We start from the raw sequence: 6,945 nt of genomic DNA on the forward strand, positions 1-6,945 counted from the left end.
GTGCAGATGTTAGCATCGTCTCTCATCAAGAATGGCCAAAACATTGGCCATTACAACAGTACACTAAAATACTTTGACACCTAGGAGTGGCAACTAATCCCCATAGAAGTGCAATGGCATTGGATTGGAAGGATCCTGAAGAATGTGAAAGAACTATACAGCCATATGTATTGGATCATCTTCCCGTAAATTTATGGGGATGAGATGTCCTAGATCAATTAGGTTTGACATTAACAAATAACATCAATCAAAATGCACCCACTATTATGGCTAGAGAAGGTTTTAGGAAAGGAAAAAGATTAGAAAAACAAGATCAAGGTATATCAGCACCAATACAAATAGACCAAGCAACAGACAGACATGGGTTGGATTTTCAGAAAGGGCCACTGAGACAATAAAAATTACTTGGAAATCAGAAAGACCAGTATGGGTTCTTCAGTGGACCCTGACTAAAGAAAAGATACAAGCAGCCCAGTTCCTGGTCAAACAGCAATTAGCGGAAGAACATATAAAACCTTCTGTATCTCCCCATTATACTTTCATTTTTGTCATCAAAAAGAAATCTGGTAAATGGAGATTATTGGAAGATTTAAGAGCCATTAATAATGAGATGGTTATTTTGGGACCTGCTCAATCAAGGATTCCTCAATTGTCTGCTTTGCCAAAAACTTGGTATGTTTTAGTTATACATATTAAAGATTGTTTTTTTTTTCATTTCCAATTCTTCCTGAGGATAGTCCAAGTTTTGCATTTACTATCCCTGCACTGAATCATGAAGGTCCTGATCAGAGGTATGAGTGGAAAGTATTCCCTCAAGGGATGGCTAACAGCCCAACTATTTGTCAAATTTATGTTAACAAAGTAATCCAGCCACTTAGAAATCAAAATCCTGAACTACAAATATTTCACAATATGGATGATGTGTTATTAGCACACAAGTTAAAAACCCATTGCTAGAATGTTATGCCACACTTACAAACTTATTAAAAAATTATAATCTAGGGATATCAATTGATAAAGTACAATTAAATTTTCCAATTAATTATTTAGGAGTTCTATTATCCTCAACCATGGTCAGTCCACCAAAAATTCAAATACGAGTAGATCAACTCAAATCAATTAATGACTTTCAAAAGTTATTAGGAGACATTAATTGGATAAGGCCTTATCTAGGTATACCAACAGGACAGTTGGGACCTATATTTGATATCCTAAAAGGTCCATCTGATCCAAATTCACCCAGAATGTTAATGCCTGAAGCAAGAAAGGCATTAAAAATCATTGAAACATATATGGGAAATATGCATTTGGATAGATTTGATAAAATAATGCCTCTATTATTCATTGTGCTACCAACAAAAAAAATATTCCTACAGGAGTATTTTGGCAAGAAGGTCCATTATTATGGATACATTTATCTTATTCTTCTAACACTATTATTACTAGGTATCCTGAGGCTTAGGGACAATTAATACTAATAGGAATAAAAGCAGCAAAGGGAGTGTTTGGAATTTCTCCCAATAAAATTATTACTCCATACACTATGAATCAAATTGATGAATTAGCTAATGAGTTAAATACTTGGGCAATAATCCTGTGTAAATCTAATGTTTCATTTGATAACCACTTACCATCTAATCTTTTATTGTCTTTTGGGTCATTGCATCCTGTAATTTTTCCAAAAATTACAAGAAAACACCTATCATGAATGCTCCAAATATATTCACTGATGGGTCAAATAATGGTACAGCAGCAATAGTTACACCTGATCAAATTTTTACATTTTTAGCACCCCAACAATCAGCTCAAAAGGTAGAGCTTAATGCAGTATTATAAGCTTTTGTGATGTTTAAAGATTCTGTGTTTAATTTATTTTGCAATAGTCAGTATATAGTTAATGCTATAGTATCCCTTGAAGATGCTGGTAGGATTTCCCCTTCCTCTACTGTTTTCTCTTTGCTTTCCAGTATACAAAGTCTAATCTGGGACAGAAAAGATCCATTCTTAATAGGACATATCTTGGCACATACAGGATTGCCTGGAGCCCTTAGTTTGGGCAATGATTTAGCAGGTAAAACTACACATGACATACATACATATTTTCTCTACACTAGAAGAAGCTATAAATTTTCATGAAAAGTTCCATTTCAATGCTAATACTTTAAAAAAGCATTTTAAAATAACTAAGGAGCAAGCTAGACAAATAATAAAACAATGTCAAAATTGTGTGACCATTTTACCACATTTTAATCTTAGAGTCAATCCTAGAGGATTGATACCTTACCATATATGGCAGATGGAAGTCACACACTTGCCAGAATTTGGAAAAGTAAAATATTTGCATGTTACAGTTGATACTTCTTCTGGATTTTTGATGGGCTCCCTTCATTGGGGAAAAAAACTAAAGATGTTATAGCTCATTGCTTACAAAATTTTGCCACTGTGGTCATTCCAAAACAGTAAAAAACAGATAATGCCCCCGGTTATACTTCTACCTCTTTTAAACCATTTTGCTCATCATTTGGCATTACTCATATAACAGGAAACCCATACAATCCACAGGGACAAGCCATAGTTGAAAGAGCACATCACACTATTAAAATGTACTCATTAAAGTAAGAAGACAGAATTGGGAAGGAATATAAATTCCCCAAAGATAAAATTAAAATAACCCTTTTTAATCTAAACTTTTTAAATTTGGATTTTCAGGACTTAGTGCTGCAGAAAGGCATAAGTGTCCAAAAAATGTGTATAAGCCCGAGGTACTTTGGAAGGATATTCTAACAGGACAATGGAAAGGTCCTGACCCATTAATTTTCTGGAGTTGGAGGTCTGTTTTTTGGTTTCCACAGGAAGAACAGCAGCCGATTTGGATTCCATAGAGATTAACTAAGGTCCCGACCCAGTGATTGCCTGGAGTCGGGGGTCTGTTTATGTGTTTCCACAAGGAGAACAGCAGCCGATTTGGATTCCAGAGAGATTAACTGAAGCGCTTTCAATAGACCAAAATAAGATGATTTGGCTCAAATCCATAACAGCTGATATCGAAAACTCCAGTTTGGCTATCCTTACATCTGCGACAGAACAGGGATGCTTTTTTCAATATCTATTTTATTATTGCCCTTTCCCACATCATGAAGTTCTCTTTTGTTTTTTTTTTGAGCTCATACAGACCTAGGATAATGTTTTGCTTATGAGTTCTATTTTTTGACTATAGAGTTTTTAAACATTGCAATGATGATTTCACATGTTAAAAGTTATAAGGCCTTTACTATTATATTATGTGTTGTATGTATTTATTATGTGTGCACACTTGTGTTTTGTGTTATATATTTGAATGTGCGTATGTCCATATATCACACATGATGAGTGCTAATGAAATAATATATCCATTTTTTTTATTCACGTGAATTAAATTGTTTAATTTAAATTGGGAAAACAACTGTTCAGGATTGTCTTAATATGTGAAAAAATAGGAGGTTAACAGACGTGCTTGTTTACTTTCACTTTTCCTTTTCATTATATTTAATTATTCTCTTCAAGATAATGTAAATTGTTAAGAAAATTGTTTTCTTTTAGTGCCCTCAGGAATCTTACATAATTTTTTCTTTAGCCATTACTGCCAGAATTCCTATTTTCATCCCAGTGCCAGTGAAGACAAAGATAAAACCAATCTACAGATTCTGCAATAGCCATCACTGAACTGCTTGCAGAACTTGCCTGGATTATGTATCACTTGTATGCATTGTGAACTCACTTGTATGCATTGTGAACTATCTGCTGCTGCAGCGAATTGTCATAGTGTTGGGGTACTTATGCTGATGCTGTCATCAGTGATAGAATTTTTCCAATATTAGCCATCAATTGACTTGGTGTATCTTTTCTATTCTCACTTGATAGAGGTCAAAAAACTTACAGAGGGAGGTGAAAGACTTCATCAGCAATGACTGCTCTTTTGGCAATTTTGGTTTTGGATGCACACATGGGATTTTTCTTTAGATCTATCAGGTTCTGAGAATCAAAGCCACAACCTCACACAGGGCCAAGAGGCTGATTCAGACACATCCCTTTGCAAAGTAATTAAGCAAAAAGCCACAGGTGATGCCCATTCATTTCAATTTGAAAACTGTTTTCTTCAGGCTCCACAAACGGGTGGCCTGAGGCAAAGACATTCCTAACATTCAGGGCAAGGGAACCATAGGTAAGCAAATTGCCCAAAGCAGGGTTTCTCCACTGAGACTTTTCTGGTTACACTGATCTCTGAGGTTTCTGAGATGTTCCCATTCCATTCAGCTATCCAGTACATGGCTATGTCACAGAGTTTGGAGGTGGTACATATCTTGGACACAAAACCATGAGTCTATTCTGGAGAGAGGCCAGAAATCAGGAGGTGAACAGGAACTTGGGAAGATAGTAGGTGTTGTCTATCCATAAGGCAAGCTGCAGTCCATTCATAAAAAGGGCAGAATAAATGCCTGGAAGCTTCCTACTAGTCAGGACACCTCCATTGATGTATTGGCTTTTCTAATAACTACAACCACGGACACAGTGGATACACAGACATAGAAAAACTCGCCTTCTCAAACGACTTACTAGAAACAGTCGACTCCAAACCAAACAAACCACCTTTGCTACCTATTCTCAGAACATGAGACAAAAGCACGAACTCACACCCACACCCACTAAGGCACCTCATTCCCACAACTAGGTCTGTGACTATCCGGAGTGTCCTCTGACTGGTGGACCATACTATGTTCCCCCCAAATGGCCTGTCCTGTATCAGATCAGGTCCCTTTTGCCAACTCTGTTAAGTTGTCAGGAGCCAGCAATGAGCCACTACCTGCTTTCTCAGGAAAGGCCCCTCTTCAGAGTTCTCCTGGCATTTGGTCATCCTCACATCAGGAGGTACCAAGAAAGACTGACTCTGTCCTTGGAAAATTCAAACAAGTGTGCCCACTGGGAATGGGACTGGCACTGGCTCTGGGTGCCTGGCTTCCTGGATCCCAAGTTCAGAGAGTTCTATCACCAAGGAAGTGAGGTAGGTCACTTCCTTCAGGAATTGAATGAGGTCAATACCTTGGCAACCACTTTGTCCTAACAGTTGTTTACAAAGGTCCCATGAGATGGAGGCTGCCCCTACTTTCTCTGACTCAGTCATAAGTTAGAATGGTATATCAACCACAGGCACCATGGAACAGCTCTCCACACAGGCCTGGTTTTGTCCATCTTCTCTACATTAAGAACAGAGCGACTGATTCAGACACAATACTTCATCCTGACCGGTTTTTTTGCCATGGAAGATGATTTTGCGCTCTCAGGTCCTTCATAGCTGCCTAAGTCTTCTCCAGGGATCATTTCTGCATGGACCTTTGAGGTTTCAGCAGGTGGAAGATACCCTAAATTCCTGTATTGTAAGACCAACTCTGTCCCTGCTCTATTGTAAAGATAGATTGATGGAACAGTGTATGCTTAGGGTTAATAACAGGTTTGATTTGGGTTAGGAATCATTCTGTGCGATGAATAATGGTTTTGGGAACCTGCGATATTTACAAGAATATATAGGTGAAATATAAGTATGAACACAGAAATCTAGGTAAGATTTGAAACCCAGAAGTGCATTGGGCCCTTGATTGGGATACTCAGCTTTGAATTATATTCTGCACAGATGTCTCAGATAAATTGATATACAATGGCATAGGACCTTGTACCTTGGATGATTGAATGTCGAAAAGAACATCCAGTCAAAAGGATAGTCAGTAGGATTAGGAAGATATTCAGTAGGTTTAGAAAGCAGAGTGAGTATAGGATTTGAACCAAACGTTCTTTAACAGTAGGGTTTCGGGTAGAGAATGAATGTAAATATCAGTACATGTGAAGAGCCAGTCACATTGATGAACTCTGGAAAATATGTAGGAAACCATATATCAATAGAGACATTAGGAAATCAGGCAAAGTATAAAGTAAGTGATAGGATCAGGCATTTTCAACAGTGTTGAGGTTGAATATATAATCTTAGGAAGAAACAAATATGTAGTCACCAATAGGATTGACATTTGATAGCATTAGGCAACCTGGACATAGATGTTTTAGTAATCCATACTCACTTTCCATTTAGACTTCGGTACAAACATAAGTGTGACCTTTGCATTTTGTGAAAGAAGTCTCATGAAAAGACCAGTCAAGAAACCCTGTGGAAAACATGTTTTCTGAATAAGGAAGTGATGGAAAGTAAGACAAAATGCCTATAAATTTCTGAACTAGTGGATTAAATATATATCCTACCATGTGCATTAACTGAAGAAAAAGTAATGTACCAGTATTGAATAAAAATGAAAGACAAAATACACATCACGTCCCATAGGAATCTACTTGCATTGATATAAAACTGTGTCAGTTACTGCAGAGATATTAGGATTTGTATGCACCATTTACTGTTAGTTTTCAGTACTAGGAATCAAATATGTAGTTCAGGTGGATGAATATTTCTCAGAATAATCTTGTGAAAAGTTGATCATTAATCCACATACATGAATATGAATGAATTTACGGAGTGTATAATAAGACACATATATTTCATATTTTGAAAAATCTGTAGAGTGTGTGTGTATATATATATATAAACACACACACACACACACACACACACACACACACAGGCACGCACACAAACAGACATTAAAAAGTAGCAATATAAGCCAATTGAAATTCACCACGAAATATATGTCATCCACAGATCCAGATAAATTCGTTTTACTGAACATGGATTCATGTATAATTTTATTGTACTAGGAAGCTCATCAATAGTTTGAATTTTCAGTTTCAACAGCGTTTAGTAGGAGTGATCTCTTTTCACAATTTGTGTCTGCCAAGTGAGCCACCTCACAAGAATGTACGTGTGGTACCAGGTAGGATTCTATATGTGCATATAAAAATACATGCGCTGAA

The sequence above is a fragment of the Callospermophilus lateralis genome, unplaced genomic scaffold, assembly GCF_048772815.1.
Source record: "Callospermophilus lateralis isolate mCalLat2 unplaced genomic scaffold, mCalLat2.hap1 Scaffold_1313, whole genome shotgun sequence".
Lineage (NCBI taxonomy): Eukaryota > Metazoa > Chordata > Mammalia > Rodentia > Sciuridae > Callospermophilus > Callospermophilus lateralis.